Raw genomic sequence first — 17,567 nt, forward strand, 5'->3', positions numbered from 1 at the left:
CATTGATGTCAAAGGGGAAGTGATATAGATGTGAAAAAGGAAAAGAAGGAGTTGTATATATTAGGGGGAGTATGGAGTATTCTGCATTGATGAATATTCAGCTCAGGGGGAGCAGGTAGGATGAAACCGATAGACGAAACCATGACCATTTTTCACATGAGTGTTGCCATCAATGCCAAAGGGGAAGATTGTTGGCAATTGACACTCAATTGGTTGGTTTCACTATGTTGTCATTGATGGCAACATGGTATCTTGTTCCGACTTCATATTTTGGTTCAATTGTGTACCGACAGGCACTTCATAGACACTACACTGGCATCAACAGGATAGAAGGATTTTTTTGTGTAGACACTTAAAAATAATTATTTTTAATTCCTCACATAATTAATTAATTAATTATGTTAATTCAAATTCCCCTCAATATATGTTGTCACTATAGTATGTGACTGATTTATTTAATAAATCAATCCCTTTCTTTATTCTTCTAAAAGATTAAATCCTCACAAATCTTCCTCTTGGCTAATTAATTTCAATTAATTAGTTAACCCACATGATTCCTACAAACCATCTTCTTAATTCATCATTAACCTAATAAAGTCTTCTAGAAACTCCCTAAACTCACTTAACCTTATTCTTCTAATTTTTAAATTCTCTCCGATCATTCTCTCTCCTAGTCAAATCCTCCTACAAATCCTAATCCCACCTAACATTTCCTCTAATCCCCCTCCTAATGAGTTGCTAATGGCTAATCATCATGATTAGCCACGAAGTCAACTCCTTGTCCCTTCCATCCAACCACTAGCTTTTAATGCTCTTTTCCTAGGTGAATGTGAGATTTTCAAAATCTCACAATCCTCTAGGCATCTCCTTTCCCAAGGAATTTTTAATTCCTTCTTATTCCTCCAATCCCCATGATTATCCCTTTTTGGAGAATTTTAAATTCCTTCTCCTCATTCTTCAAGGAATGTCACATCCCTTGCTCCTCTCAAGGCACATTGGGAAATCTTCCCAATGCACTTTTCTCTTCTTGAGGTACCTTAGGAAGTCTTCCCAATGTACCTTGAGGAGTGTGGAGACAAGAAATGTCTTTAAGACATATCTCTTGGTCTCCACACCCTCTCTTAGACCTTGTGTGAGCTCACAAACAATCCTAGCCCTTCATCTTGAATCCATCTCAACCGTCCATTCTTCCTCTCTTGGTCTCCACACCCTCTCTTGGACCTTGTGTGAGCTCACAAACAATCCTAGCCCTTCATCTTGAATCCATCTCAACCGTCCATTCTTCCTCTCCTCCTCTTATAAATTGAGGACTCCATCCTTTCATTTTTTATCTCCAAGTTTAGTAATCTTATGCTGTTTTTTTGAGCCCAGGAAATCATCTTGGCAACCTTATCATGTTCAAATCATATCTCATCCACACTTGATCATCTCATCCTTATCATCTTCCAAATCCATTCCATTTGTGCACAACATTGGAGAGCCATCCACATCAAGCAAGCAAGCAAGAGAAACACATCAAGTGGAGCATCATCAAGGGGCGCCTTCACTTCATCAAGCTCAATCCGAGGGAGAGGTATAAGGTTTTGTGAGGTCTATGCATCTTATTCATGTTTTCATGTATTTTGGAGTTATATCTTTGATTTCATATGATTATATGTTTGACTTGCATGCTTATTAACTAATCCACCTCACAGGTCTTTTTCCCCTCCTCATTTTGGCATGCCCGGTGGGACCCACGTCCCTAAGAACTAATGTTTTTTTTTTGAGTTTTTGTGAGTTGTGAGATGCAGGTTCCGAAATAGCGCGACTATAGAAAAACAAAAAAATCTTTGGCAGCTCTGTATTTCAGGGCGAGCGCTCTTCGCATTCTCCCATCTCCTCCTCATTCTTCTTATATCTATCTTCTGTTTCTTTTCTGTTTCTGTTTAATTTTAATAATCTGTCTGATCGCAGGAATTAATTAAAAATTCCGTTTCATTTCTGTTTCTGTTTAATTTTAATAATCTGTCTGATCATAGGAATTAATTTAAAAATTCTGTTTCATTTCTATTTCTTTTATGTTCCTGTGCGATCCTCATTTTTTTTTGTAAAAATTCAAATTTGAAATCTGCTCTGTTTAATTATAATCTGTCTGATCGCAGGAAAGTGTGAAAGTAGGAGAGTATGCTCTTGTCTATCTAAACAATCAGAAATCCAGACCTTTGACACTTTTCTATTCTGTTTAGCGAGACTGTTTGCTCTTAAATTTAGGAATTGAAAATAAAAATAAAAAATAAATTATTCTATTTTTTCGTCATATCTGCTTTATCTTCACTCTATTTTCCTCCAAACTTCACTAGATCCCCCACATTGCCATTTTGCACATTTCCTTGCTTGGGGGCCTTATCCCAAAATCCACTTTTTGAAGCCCAAAATCCCACATTCCTCTATTTTTAGGGTTTGCCATAACTCCTTCCCCTTTTATCCAGTCACCTCCAAATTTTTCCATATTGTCCATCTCCAACTTTTGCTTCTTTGTCCCTCTTGAACAAATTTTTCCATTCCTTCATCTCTCCTCCAAAATCCCCATTTTTTGCTTGCTTATCCCTTGGAAAGTAGCAAAAACCTAATCAAACACCATTTACCCATCAAATTTTCCTCCAAATTCACATTTGTCATTAGTAGAAAAGTTTTTATTCATGTTTTTCTACTTATTCCCAAAAATTTAAATTTTTTTTTTTTTTGTCATTTTGTTGTCTTTTGCAGGACGCTTGTTGAAGACTCCATTTTTCAAACTACTAATCAAGTTGTTTTGCAGGTTGCCTAAGAAATCTGACCAAACATTGTGTATTTATTTTAATTAGGCACCTAGATATTAATTAAAATGGAATGAACCATTGTCTTATGTGTCTTTAAGAAAAGCGTAAAGGTAGGAGAGTATGCTCTCATCTAGCTAGACGATCAGAAATCCAGCCCCTCCAACCTTTTCTTGTTTGATTGCATGTTTACCTCTAGCGGGCCTGCCCTCCCAACTTGTTCTTTGAGAAGGTAAGAGGGGAACAACCCAAGTGAGTACACCCGAACCTGGGGTTCCCAACTCACTATAATAAATAGGCCATTGACTACGAAAGGGTCAATGGTTGGGGCTATATGAGAGTTCACTCTCACATTGGGTGCTTAGTAAGATCCTAGAGATCTCAATCATGCTTGCGTGACTACTAAGTTATTGGTGCTTCATTGGGCTATAGGCCTCAATTGCGCTTGCGCAACTTCGAAGGGTAGCTCCTAACGAGAAGACTTACTAAACATCTTGTTCATAGTGGCCAAAAACCTTCTAGTCATTGGTGTAGGAGGTTGGACCTCCGAAGCTGCCCATATTTTTATGACCCTTAGTAGAGACACAAAGTTCGCCATGAGGAGTTTTCATGGGAATTGATGCTTAGCTGCCCCGAGAAGTGAGTGCCATGGAGGGGAGCCAGTGGGGTCAAGCATTTAAGTGTTCGCTCTGGGTAAGCGTAGCTGGAAAATCGATTGAGATCCAATGACTATTGTCTTTGCCAGCCTTAAGAATGTTGTATATGAGCATAAGTGTCTTTGAGATAATATGCATTTGATCATTGTATTTGCTTTGTTTGATACATACTTGCCAAGAGAAGACTAAAAACACATCACTATCCCCAAACACTTTGCAAAAATACTTGTCAAGACACAAACAATTGTCCAAGTCATTACCCACACAAAGTCCATAATTGCGTCAAAACTCCGTCTGTCCAATGTTTCATAAGCCCAAGAGAGAAGCTAAGAGTTCATCCTCTCCATCAACATTCAAGTTTGTCCTTTGAAACACCAACTATCATCCAAATCAGGGTGGTCGTGTCCCTTTATATAACTTGCCATTCGAATCTATCCTCCATTGAGTCATGTTCATGCCAAGAATAACCTAGTCATCAAGTTTCTTCTAAGCCATCACTATCATACCTCCTCCATCAATCATCCTCAAATTTCCTAAGGACTTAGCATATTAAATCAATCTCCCACCGTTATCAAATCAATTATCAAAATTTAAATCCAATCATCCTTTAATCCAATTTAACCTCGCGTTAAGGTTACATGCCTTGTGAAATTCCATTTAGACCTCATCATTAATCAATTGCCTCTTGTTCTTGAAGGGGAATCCTCTTCAAGTACCTTTTGCTTAATCCTTTTGATTCGATCAAGACTCTTAACTCACATCTTTACTTTGCTTAGGGTTATTAGTCAACCCTTGGTATAAGAGAGGCTTTTTAATCATCAATCCAAGGTCTAAATTCTATACAACTTGGCCATCACCTTACTTGTGGTTGCATCCACCACCTAAAATCCTCATCCAAGGACTAAGGTGTCAAATCCTAATCAAATCCGGGCTCTAATCCAAGAACCGTACCAATCAACAAAATCCATTGTCATAAAAGATAAAATCCAAAATTCCACAAATATCTTGCTAAGTCCTTTCATCACAAATTTCCCCCGCCAAACTTTTCTAAGGTTATTCGTGTATGGTTACAACTCGATCCCAAAAGAGAAAGATGGCTGAACAACAATATGACATGCCAGACATTAGTGCCCTATATGAAGATCCCACATAATATCCTACACAAAGTGGGCAACCTAGCAATCAAGATCAAAGCCAAAATCCTAACATGGTTAGTCAAGATGAACTCTCTCCGGAAGTGCAAACTTTCCTAGCGGATTCTTATAACTAAGAGATGATGGAAAAGTTTATTCAACACAATCCTAGTGCACTTCTGAAAACTCTCCTTGAGAGTGGAGCTCAACTTCCGCCTGAATTTAATAGATCCACTCTCGCCCAACAACCACAAGGAGACCTCACTCCCACACAAAGTGTTGCACCTATTATTCAAACTCAATCAATCGTAGCCCCATCAATCATCCAAGCTCAATCAATGCCACCCGCGACACCTCCCACTGTGGTCTCCATCCCACCTTCTTCCTCCTTACCATCTATACCACTATCAAATCCGATCTCATTTATTTTCCGACACACTTCTATACCACCTCCTTCCATTCAACCACATATTTCTATTCCACAAACTTCCCTTCCTGCCAACAATGTCACAAATTTCATCCGGGCCGTACTCAATCCCATCACAATAGTTTGCGGACCGCAACCAACTATCACACAAATCCCTGTGACATTGGTCCTCACATCCCACGTTCCCGTCTCCTCATCATATCAATACATTGGTGGTGGTGCACCTTCTTTGGCTCACCCAATTCTTGGGGAAAATACAATTCATCATTATCAAAGTCCACAACAAGATCTCATCAAGGAAATTCAAGACATGAAAAAAAGGACTAATAAAAGGAAAAATTACTCATTCGAAGAGTTTTGCCCTTGTCCTTACGACTCGTCTATATTAGTTGCACCCTATCCCCCGGGATTTGAGATCCCCAAATTCACCAAGTATGAAGGCAAAAGAGACCCCCGCGACCATGTCCGAGAATTCCACATCTTATGCTAAGAAGTCTCCTATAGTGACCATTATCTTCGCACTCTTTCCCAAGAGTATCATGGGAGACGCCCCAGCATGGTTCTCATCTCTATCGCGAGGTTCTATTGTCTCCTTTCCAGACTTGGCAGAAAAATTTATGACCCACTATGCTTACAACATGGTTAATGATGTTTCTATGATGGACCTATGCAATACAAAACAAAGACCCAAAGAAACCTTTGCCAATTTCCTACAAAGATGGCGACATCTTATCAAAAAATTCTAGTGGGACATGCCAGAACAACATCAAATTGAGCTATTTCAAAAAAACTTGGTGCTTGAACTTTCGAAACCCTTAATACCCCAATGTATCAAATCTTTCCAAAAATTGACCAATAAGGGCCTCGCCCTCGAACGTGTCTTGTTGGAGGAATGAACCTTGAAACATTACCAGAAATCGACACAAAGTTCTTCCTCTTATCATAATGACAAGACAAAATTATGGTCTAAGAACAAAAATGTGGTCAATGATGGTGTAACTGATGCAAAGCGGGTCCAAACCGTGGCCGCTCCCCCAAAATCCACCACCAATAATCATCAATTCAATAATCAAAACAATCAAAATCAATCCCAAAAACCTCACAACAATGTTTCAATCTAGGGACGACCACCCCGATTGAATAACAGGACCCCAAGAGACTTCACTCCTCTTGCTGAGCCTATTGAAATGGTGTTTCAAAAACTTGTCCAAGCAGGTGTAGTGGTTTTTCCAATCACTCGCTCGTTTGACCCCAATCAACCTAAACGAAGATGGTATAATGAAAATGAGTATTGTGAATACCATCATATCAAGGGACATGATACATGAAAGTGTATGAAACTGAAGATCTACATACAAGATCTCATTGATAGAGGTGAGATTGAAGTAGCAAATGCAAAACCTGGTAATAACAATGACAAACTCAAAATGTACCGGGAACCCTTCTCGAAGCATGATAAAGGAAAATGCTCATCATCTAACACAATGGGTTACGACTACGCTAATCACATAACCGACTTTGATTTTTTAGTATGTCGCATTAAACCTGCAGACACTCATGTCAATGTCATAACCATCCAAGGAGTTAATTCTCCTTCTTCCCAAAGCAGACCAAATCCTGCTAGGATAGTCATTCAAGGCGCCACGCCTTCCACCTCCCATTTCCAGAGTGACTGCAATGTAACTACATGCCGAGGTAAAATCACCATCCAAGGAGTCCCTCCCCCATCAAACTCCCCGCCCATGTCTTCCACCCGCTGATATGACCTCCTGGACCAACTTGGGAAGACCCCCGCTCAGATCTCCATTTTGGAACTTCTTAAAACTTCCCCGGTCCATAAAGAAATTTTGGAACAAGCCTTTCTCGAATCATGCATTCCTGATAACATCAATGCCACCCAATTCCAAGCTCTCATTGGAAACCTTGCTGCCCAACAACACCTTGTATTTACCTCCAAAGATGCACCCGCAGATGAAGACCATAACAAACCTTTGCACATCGAAGCTCTTATCGACAAGCACAAGGTCAAATGTATACTGATAGACGGTGGATCCGGGCTTAATCTGTGTACATACAAATTAATAAAACAATTGGGACTTTCTGAGGATCTGATAGACACATCAGGAAGGATCACAATAAAGGCATATGATGATGCGGAAAGAATTTCAAAGGGTACGATCACCTTACCTCTTCAAGTTGGCTCCATTATAATTGAAACCCCTTGCCAAGTACTAGATCTTGATCTCCCCTACAACATTCTCCTCGGGCGGCCATGGATTCATTCCTTGCAGGCCGTACCCTCCACCTATCACCAATGCATCAAATTCCCCTATAATGGAAGAGAGATAACTATCAAAAGTGATCCACAACCCTTCTAGTATTGCAAACTCCTAGAGGAAAACCATCCATATCATTGCCCATTAAATAGACCCTTGCCAACGCCTCCATCTGACACGTCAAATGTTGCCTCCACATCATCCCAACCAGATAATCAAATCAAGATCTTGGACAATGGCTATGGAGAACACAAATTGGAGGACGTCTTATTAATAGGCAACCTCCCTCTCTCTCCTAAGTCATTTGGAAAACCAAAAGAGCTCAAAAAGGACCCAAAACCAGTCATGCAATGCCAAAATATCACCTTCAAGCAATGGAGCCCACTTAATGAGGAGAGCCTTGAAGAAGATGTCTCTTCTTGGTTGTAATGGGAAGAGGATGATGATCCAACAAGAATATCCAAAAAAATGTACCCAAAAGCATTTGCCATAGTTGAAAGAATGGGTTACAAAGGACATGACCTGGGACCAGAGGAGAAAGGAAGAAAAATACCCATAAATCATATCTCCTACAGATACAACAAAGGCTTGGGGTACACCTCGGTGCCTAAGATTACTATCACTGGTGCCCCTTCTAGTCCTTCTTCGGATATCGAAAGCGTCGACGAAGAGGAATTCCATGAAATGCCTTATGAATACGAGAAAGATATCTTCCTTGACACTTACATCAATACCATCACCCCCGTAACCCCTCCCACTTCACACGAGCTACATCTTGTCTATCCTAAACTCATTGACTGGGGCCAACGAGACAAGCCCACTTTAGATATTTGCGCCGATGATAATGCTCTCATTGCTCTCCTGACGGCGTGAAACTTGGAAGATTGTAACAAAATTGAGGGCATTCAACTATACGAAAAAGGATACTTTGGTAGTCAGGTCGATGCCCTTAGCCACAAAAAAGATAATAAAAGGAAAAGACATGATTCCCTAGGTGAAAACCTCCCTGAGGCACCTTTGGAGGAACAAAAAATAAAAACAAAGGGCGTATCTGAAAGTGAAAACTTGGAAAAGGCACTTGACGATGAGGGACTTAACCTCCCTACCATTGGTTACCTTCCATAGGACAAATCAAATTTGCTGATAGAAGAAATAGACAACATCAACATGGGCACCGAAGTCATTTCGAAAAATGTGCTCATTGCCAAATCCCTCACAGAAATAGAGAAAAAAGACTTCATCAACTTCCTTACAGAGGTAAAAATCAATTTTGCATGGTCCTATTCCGATATGCTAGGGTTGGATCCTACCTTGGTGGTTCACAATCTCGCCGTCCGCCCAGACGCAAAACCTATGAAACAAAAAATGTGCAAAATGCACCCGCATATTGCTCTCTTGGTCAAGGCGGAACTCCAAAAGATGTTAGATGCAGAATTCATCGAACCCATATACTACGCTGAATGGGTCTCTAACATTGTACCCGTCGCCAAACCTGTCAGGGGCATCCGCATCTGCACAGATTTCTGAGATCTAAATAGAGCTTGTCTTAAAGATGATTTCCTGCTCCCCAATATAGACATGATTGTGGACCTTACAACAGGACATGAAATGCTATCGCTAATGGATGAGTTTTCCAGATACAACCAAATCAGGATAGCAGATGAGGATCAACATAAAACCGCATTCACAACACCATGGGGTACTTTTTGTTATCGGGTCATGCCTTTTGGTCTAAAAAATGTTGGAGCTACATACCAACGTGCCATAACAACAATTTTTCATGACCTCTTACACAAAATTATGGAGGACTATGTGGATGATCTGCTAGGCAAATCTAAGACAAGACAAGAACACATTCCCATTCTAAAATATATCTTTGAAAGATTAGAAAAATACAAACTGCGCCTGAATCCCAAAAAGTGTGTGTTTGGAGTCACATCGAGATAATTATTAGGATTCATTGTTTCCCACAGAGGCATCAAGGTTGATCCTACAGAAGTAAAAGCTATCATGGAAATGCCTCCACCAAAAACTCTTAGACAACTGCGCAGTCTCCAGGGAAAACTCCAATCTGTTAGACGTTTTATTTCACAACTAGCAGATAAGTGCCATTCATTTGCACACCTCCTGCGTAAGAACACAAAATTCAAATGGGACTGCTTATGTCAAAAAGCCTTTGAGAAATTAAAAGAATATCTAGCATCACCTCCAGTTTTGATGCCACCTACCCCTAGAAAACCCCTCATTTTGTACATATGTGCTACTATAGTGGCATTGGGGGCATTACTGGCGCAAATAGATGATCAAGGGAAGGAACATGCCATTTACTACATCAGTCGGACATTGGTAGGATATGAACTCAATTACACCCCCATTGAAAGAGCATGTTTGGCATTAGTGTTTAACACACAGAAACTACGACACTATATGCTAAACAACAAGACAAATTTAATTGCTAAAATTGATCCACTTAAATATCTCCTATCAAAAGCTGCTCGCACTGGTAGAACTGCCAAATGGGTCATGCTCCTAAGTGAGTTTGACATCGAATATGTGGATAGAAAGGCAATCAAGGGACAAGTCATTGCAGATCAGTTGGCTGAAGCTCCACTTCCAGGTGACCATCCTATTCTCATAGAATTACCAGATGAGTTCATTATGACTGTTTCCACATCCTCCACATGGAAATTATACTTTGATGGCTCCTGCACCCAAAATGGATCGGGGGCAGGAATATTATTCGTCACACCTCAAGGAGATGACATCCCCAAATCATACAAGATAGCCTTTGCATGTACCAATAACATAGCAGAATACGAGGCACTCATCACAAGTTTGCGTTTGGCTATCGGTTGGAAAATAAAGGAGTTACAAGTTTATGGTGATTCTTAGCTCGTTATAAAACAAGTCAATGATGAGTACTAGACAAAAGATGATAAAATCCTTCCTTACCGTACCATGGTTGAAGATCTTAAGAAACATTTCACAACAATCACATTTAATCAAATCCCATGAACAAACAACAGGGCTGCAGATGCAATGGCCACCATTGGCTCCCTCCTTCAAATGTCAGCATATAGTCAGAAGTGCGAGTTCTTGGTCGAGAAATTATTTATACCAGCATATGACCTACCAGAGTCTGAAATGGTGGTCTCGAGTCCCCTTGGTACCAAGAAACCTTCGCTTTCCTCAAAGACAACACCATTCCCCCACATCTCACAAAAACCCAACAACAAACCTTCATCCACTGATATTCTCGTTACACCATCCTCAGAGACACCCTATTCAGAAGGAATTTCGATGGGTCCCTCCTAAGGTGTTTAGATAAGCAAGAGGCAAAATGGGCATTACGCAAAGTACACGAGGGTATCTATGGGGCACACTCAAGTGGGCTCACATTGGCTAAAAAACTTTTGAGAACAGGATACTATTGGCCTAAAATGGAGGTAGATGCATATAATTATGTGAAGAAATGCATCCCTTGCGAGCAACATGGTGACAAAATTCATGCACCATCACAAGAATTGTAGCCATCTATAACACCATGACCCTTCTCACAGTGGGGGCTCGATCTCATTGGGAAAATCCACCCTTCATCTTCCAATGGACATAAATTCATTATCACCGCCACCAAATATTTCACCAAGTGGGTAGAGGCTATCCCTCTTACTTTCACCACCGACAAGCAAATATCCAAATTCATCCTGAACTATCTAATCTGCCGGTATGACATCCCAAAAGTTATTATCACAGATAATGGAAAACAATTTAAAACCCAGGATGTCAAAGAATTCTGATTCAACATCCAACATCGCTTCTCCACCCCATATTATCCCCAAGGCAACGACCAAGCTGAGGCTTCTAATAAAACCTTAATCAAAATCCTCAAAAAGACAGTCAATGAAGCTGGTCGTGATTGACACCTCCAACTCCATCCTGCTTTGTGGGCCTACCGCACCTCCATCCGCACCCCCACAGGCGCCACCCCTTATTCCCTGGTCTTTGACTCCATAGCCATCCTTCCCCTTGAGATCGAGATCCCCTCTCTAAGGGTATCACTGTAAGACATCCTACCAGAGGAAGAATACATAATTGCCCGCTTACAAGAGCTAGAATTGTTAGATGAAAGGCGCCTCAAGGCCTTGAACCATCTCCGGGTATATCAGAACTGCTTGCAGATGAGTTATCACAAAAAAGTCAGAACCTGGGAATTCCAAGTTGGTGATCTTGTCCTCATGGAGAATCAAAAAAATCTACAAGAAAGAGAAAAGAAAGGCAAGTTCGAGCCTAATTGGCTTGGACCATATGCAATCACAACAAAATATGGATCAGGAGCTTATCAGTTGGCTACTCCTGAAGGTGATCCTTTGGATGATCCAATGAATATCATGCACCTCAAAAGATTTTATGCTTAGTCCTCAGAAAGTCTTAAATTGTCAAAAAAATAAAGAAAAAAAAAATAATTAAAAAAAAAATGAGAAAAAGATCCTAAAAAAATCGTCACTTTGGTGAAAACCTGGCAAACAGGCGCCTTATGACATAAAAAAATTAAAAAATCAGAAAAAGAAAGAAAAACAATTCGTCCACCAGTGAAAACCACTTTGTGGCGCTATGGACAAATACCTTGGTGAAAACCTCTCTGCAGGCGCCAAGGTAAATAACTGGATCCACTGTCTAGCATGTCGATACTACAAATCATCTGCCATCCAACCACCCATGCGCAACATTCCTTCTTTTCCACCTCCCAATAAAACATGCGTATGATGATGAATCTTTGCTTGAGCCGTGAACAAGGAATGTCCCATTAAAACTGAGCTTTTATGCCTCTGTGTAAGCTTGAAGAAGTCTTGAGAAACAACCCCAAATCCACTAGTCACTCTCCAAACCCATAGAATCACTTGCCTAATCCAAAAGCCCACTTTGCCCTAGGAATGACCCCTTCCCTCGCCTGGCAACCTAATCCTTCATCCTAGTTCTACTCTTGGCAAGAGGTATCATTTGGTCGCAAGGAAGTGACTTGTTAGATTTTGTAAGATCTTTTCATATAGACTTGCATCTTTTTCCCTACGACTGCCACTAGTTACGACTGCTTGGGTTCTTCCATATCCAGGTACATTATGATAGGCGCATACTAGGGCATATTTCATAGTATGGCATGTTTTGGATCCCTCTTGTATAAATCAGCGACCCGGTACTAGTGTTTATCAACACTTACCTTCTCGTGTACAAGAGGTATCAGTGTGTTTGAGGGTTTCCTTGCACAAACCCACAACTTTGTATTAGTGTTTCTTAACACTTGCATTGTTGTGTGCAAGAAATTCCCGTTTGTTTACAGAGTCAGTCCACACCCTGGGTTTCTCATGGCATCCTGATTTCTATAATCAGTGGTGCAAGCCACTTAGGGCAACATCAAACTAGGTTGGCTCTCCACATTTGTTGTGCACAAAATCTCACCATCATTCCATCAAATCCTAAACTCAATAATCCCATGGAGCTCTCAATTTCCCCCATTGCCCATCTATTCCATATTCTTCTATCTAAGATCATTGTGTTATTATTGACATATTCCCTCTTTTTCCCTCTTTTTATTAATTCATTCACATCATGTAGAGTGCATTTCTTAGATAGTCATTTTTTTTTCCACAAAACATTTACCATATAAGATTGCATCACATAAATAAAAGATTTACTCATCCATATAACATTACATTTAGACTGCATCATAAATCATTCACATATGTGTATCTATACATAAAGCATAAAAAATACTCATCCTGCATCCAAAAAACTATGTCAGCAACCCATCATAAACATACATATATAAGCATCCACTCTGCATCACAAAATAGGTTAGCATAGCACATCCATGATTGCATCCATATAGGACATCATAAGACAAACAAAAATAATCCATCACAATAAATGCTACACATCCTCTGTCACCAATCAAATCATGTATACATACATACATACATATATATATATATATATATATATATACATATATATATATATGTATATATATAAAGAGGAAAATATGTCCGTTATGATACAATGACCCCTCATTGGGTCCGTTGTGGCGTATATGGGCCCTCGGGAGGGCCCATCTTCCCTCGCGGTCTCAGCTCTCCTATTCTTCTTTCCAAATTCTTCACGACTGCTTCATATTTCTTCGAGAAATTTTCGTCCTTTTTTTTGAAAAAATTCTTGAGGGGGCATACACCTCCCATGCTTTACGCTGGGGCATCCTTTTTTTCTTCTATCTTCTACACATCGCCATACACCTCACATAATTAATTCTGATTCTGATCATGTCTTATACAGGATGAATCCTTCTTGAAACCAGACGTTGTGATCAGTCATGTCTTATACAAGATGAATCCTTCCTGAAACCAGACGCTGTGCTCTGATCATATCTTCTATGGGATGAATCCTTCCTGAAACCAGACGTTGTGATCAGTCATGTCTTATACAAGATGAATCCTTCCTGAAACTAGATGTTGAGCTCTGATCATGTCTTATACAGGATGAATCCTTCCTGAAACCAGACGTTGTGATCAATCATGTCTTATACAGGATGAATCCTTCCTGAAACCAGACGCTCTGATCATGTCTTATACAAGATGAATCCTTCCTGAAACTAGACGCTCTGATCATGTCTTATACAGGATGAATCCTTCCTGAAACCAGACATTGTGATCAATCATGTCTTATACAGGATGAATCCTTCCTAAAACCATACGTTATGATCAATCATGTCTTATACAGGATGAATCCTTCCTGAAACCAGACCGAATCTAGATCTTATCAATCAAATCAATATCATCATCAAAAAACAAGATTATTCTTTGAATCAACGCGTCATCACACCTCGCTTCAAAGAGGGGCAAAATGTAGACACTTAAAAAATAATTATTTTTAATTATTTTTAATCCCTCACATAATTAATTAATTAATTATGTTAATTCAAATTCTCCTCAATATTAATTAAATATAATTGATATTGTCACTATAGTATGTGATTGATTTATTAATCCCTTTCTTTATTCTTCTAAAAGATTAAATCCTCACAAATCTTCCTCTTGACTAATTAATTTTAATTAATTAGTTAACCCACATGATTCCTACAAACCATCTTCTTAATTCATCATTAACCTAATAAAGTCTTCTAGAAACTCCCTAAATTCACTTAACCTTATTCTTCTAATTTTTAAATTCTCTCCAATCATTCTCTCTCCTAGTCAAATCCTCCTACAAATCCTAATCCCACCTAACATTTCCCCTAATCCCCCTCCTAATGAGTTGCTAATGGCTAATCATCATGATTAGCCACGAAGTCAACTCCTTGTCCCTTCCATCCAACCACTAGCTTTTAATTCTCTTTTCCTAGGTGAGTGTGAGATTTTCAAAATCTCACAATCCTCTAGGCATCTCCTCTCCCAAGGAATTTTTAATTCCTTCTTATTCCTCCAATCCCCATGATTATCCCTTTTTGGAGAATTTTAAATTCCTCCTCCCCATTCTTCAAGGAATGTTACATCCCTTGCTCCTCTCAGGGCACATTGGGAAGTCTTCCCAATGCACTTTGCTCTTCACAAGATCCAAGAGAGGGTGTGGAGACCAAGAGATATGCCTTAAAGACATTCTTCCCAATGTACCTTGAGGAGTGTGGAGACAAGAAATGTCTTTAAGGCATATCTCCACTTCCCAATGTACCTTGAGGAGTGTGGAGACAAGAAATGTCTTTAAGGCATATCTCTTGGTCTCCACACCCTCTCTTGGACCTTGTGTGAGCTCACAAGCAATCCTAGCCCTTCATCTTGAATCCATCTCAACCGTCCATTCTTCCTCTCCTCCTCTTATAAATTGAGGACTCCATCCCTTCATTTTTCATCTCCAAGTTTAGTAGTCTTATGCTATCCTTTTGAGCCCAGGAAATCATCTTGGCAACCTGATCATGTTCAAATCATATCTCATCCATACTTGATCATCTCATCCTTGTCATCTTCCAAATCCATTCCATTTGTGCACAACATTGGAGAGCCATCCACATCAAGCAAGCAAGCAAGAGGAGCACATCAAGTGGAGCATCACCAAGGGGCGCGTTCACTTCATCAAGCTCAATCCGAAGGAGAGGTATAAGGTTTTGTGAGGTATATGCATCTTAGTCACGTTTTCATGTATTTTGGAGTTATGTCTTTGATTTTATATGATTATATGTTTGACTTGCATGCTTATTAACTAATCCACCTCATAGGTCTTTTTCCCCTCTTCACTTTGGTTACCAGCAATGCAAGTCGACATGGTTTAGAATATGGTTATCAGTATTGGAGGCCGACATATCTTGGGTCTGACATCGACAATTATTTTTTATATTCATGTAGTTATGTTATCTAGCCGACATGTAATTTGATATTGTAATAAACTTTGTAAGCCGATATAAGGCATGATAAGTTGTATCTAGGGTATATAGGTCAGTTGGATTAGATCATTTTGATATAAATGTGGTGATGGATATGTGGATGTAATATGATGCAAAATATATCAGAGAGATTATTTATGTGAGGATATTTATGTAAAGGTTCTTTCGGTAAAAGGTTTAGGGTTTCAAACCGGAATAGATAAATCTTAAACCAGAACTGTATTCTGGCATAGAAGATGCTATCTTAGCAGTTCAACACTTCTTTGGATTGTAGTCTAGATTTATATGTAGTCAATGAGGCTCCTTTTGTGATTGAGCAATGTGCTCTAGGCTGTAAGCCTTCCTGCAAGTGCGGGCCCCTTATATTTTGTAATATCTCTTCATATGGCTAGTGGATTGGTATTGTGGGTCGCAAATCCCACCGTGGTTTTTCCTTTTTGAGGTTTTCTACGTATAATTCTATGTGTTATGATTCTCATTTATGTGATTGACTTATTGGTTGCTTTACTTCTTTCAATTCTGTATGTACTGGTATACCGGTTGGTGTATGCGTGTTTTAATAAGGCTAAAATTTATCAATCCGGTATAACACTGATTCACCCCCCTCTTAGTGTTATTGGATTCCAACAATGGTATGAAGGAGAACACTCCATCTTATTTTATAAGTTATAGTCCATGCAAAGGATACCAAAATTGCCATGTTTCTATCAAACCTTGCTGTACATATTCGTTTTCCATAATAAAATGCTCTATGATGATAAAAAGAACAAACAAAAACACAATTTCATATCATTCCATTTCCTATTAGTCAATTTCTATCAACCTATCTTATGTTGATCTATCCCATGTATATCTACCTCATTTTATCCACTAACCATCTCTATACCTAATGTTGATCAACCATTATCTTTTATTACCTACCATTATTCTTTTCTTACGAATTATTCCTATATCCATCATAATAGATTTTATGGTTATGTATCATGACATAAAAATAGTTAGGTCTATTGGCATCCCATATCATGAAATGTCTTGCATACACTAACACGTTAAATCATAACCGTAGATATTCACACATACATGAAACCTTGCATACATAAGCATTATGTCATAAAAATCTAGAGCATCACATATTGCATGTACAAGGTTAGGAAATAATCATAGCTTCATGCGATAATATATATCCATGAAATTATAATCTAAAACACATGAATAAATAATTACCATTACATAAGTATCATAGATACATTCACATAGTCATCCGTAACATCATAATTTAGACATGTATATAGATATAACCCATTACATAGAAAACATCTATAGAAACACACATCATCATATAGACACCATATAGAAATCCCATAATGACCATATGCATCTCATCGTATTTGTATAAAAAAATAATAGTGTCACGATACAAAATTATATGTCTATACAATAAAGCTTGCAAGCTACATACTACATGTGTCTATAGAAATATACATCATAATGAGTCTATCATGAAATCCCTCCCTCTAATAAATGTTAGGAATTAGGCATTTTAAACCTTACATAATGTTTACAATGTTATATTATATTATTATGTGTGTGGTGCACCTAGGAGAACCTAGATGGACGTGCATAACTAGGAGTTAACATTTTTGGGGCTACTTTATGTGTTGTATGTAACATTGGGACATATATTTAATGTGGGTCTCACATTGGAAAATAACATTTAATTTAACATTGGGGAAAGATTAATACAGGGAAAATATGATACCCAATATTAAATGTGGATGAAATGTATGAAAATAAAGTCTGGCCTAAGAATGCAAACTACTGACCAATTCCAAACTCTTTCATTGGGGAATAACCAATT

The sequence above is a fragment of the Cryptomeria japonica genome, chromosome 10 (assembly GCF_030272615.1).
Source record: "Cryptomeria japonica chromosome 10, Sugi_1.0, whole genome shotgun sequence".
NCBI classification, from domain to species: domain Eukaryota; kingdom Viridiplantae; phylum Streptophyta; class Pinopsida; order Cupressales; family Cupressaceae; genus Cryptomeria; species Cryptomeria japonica.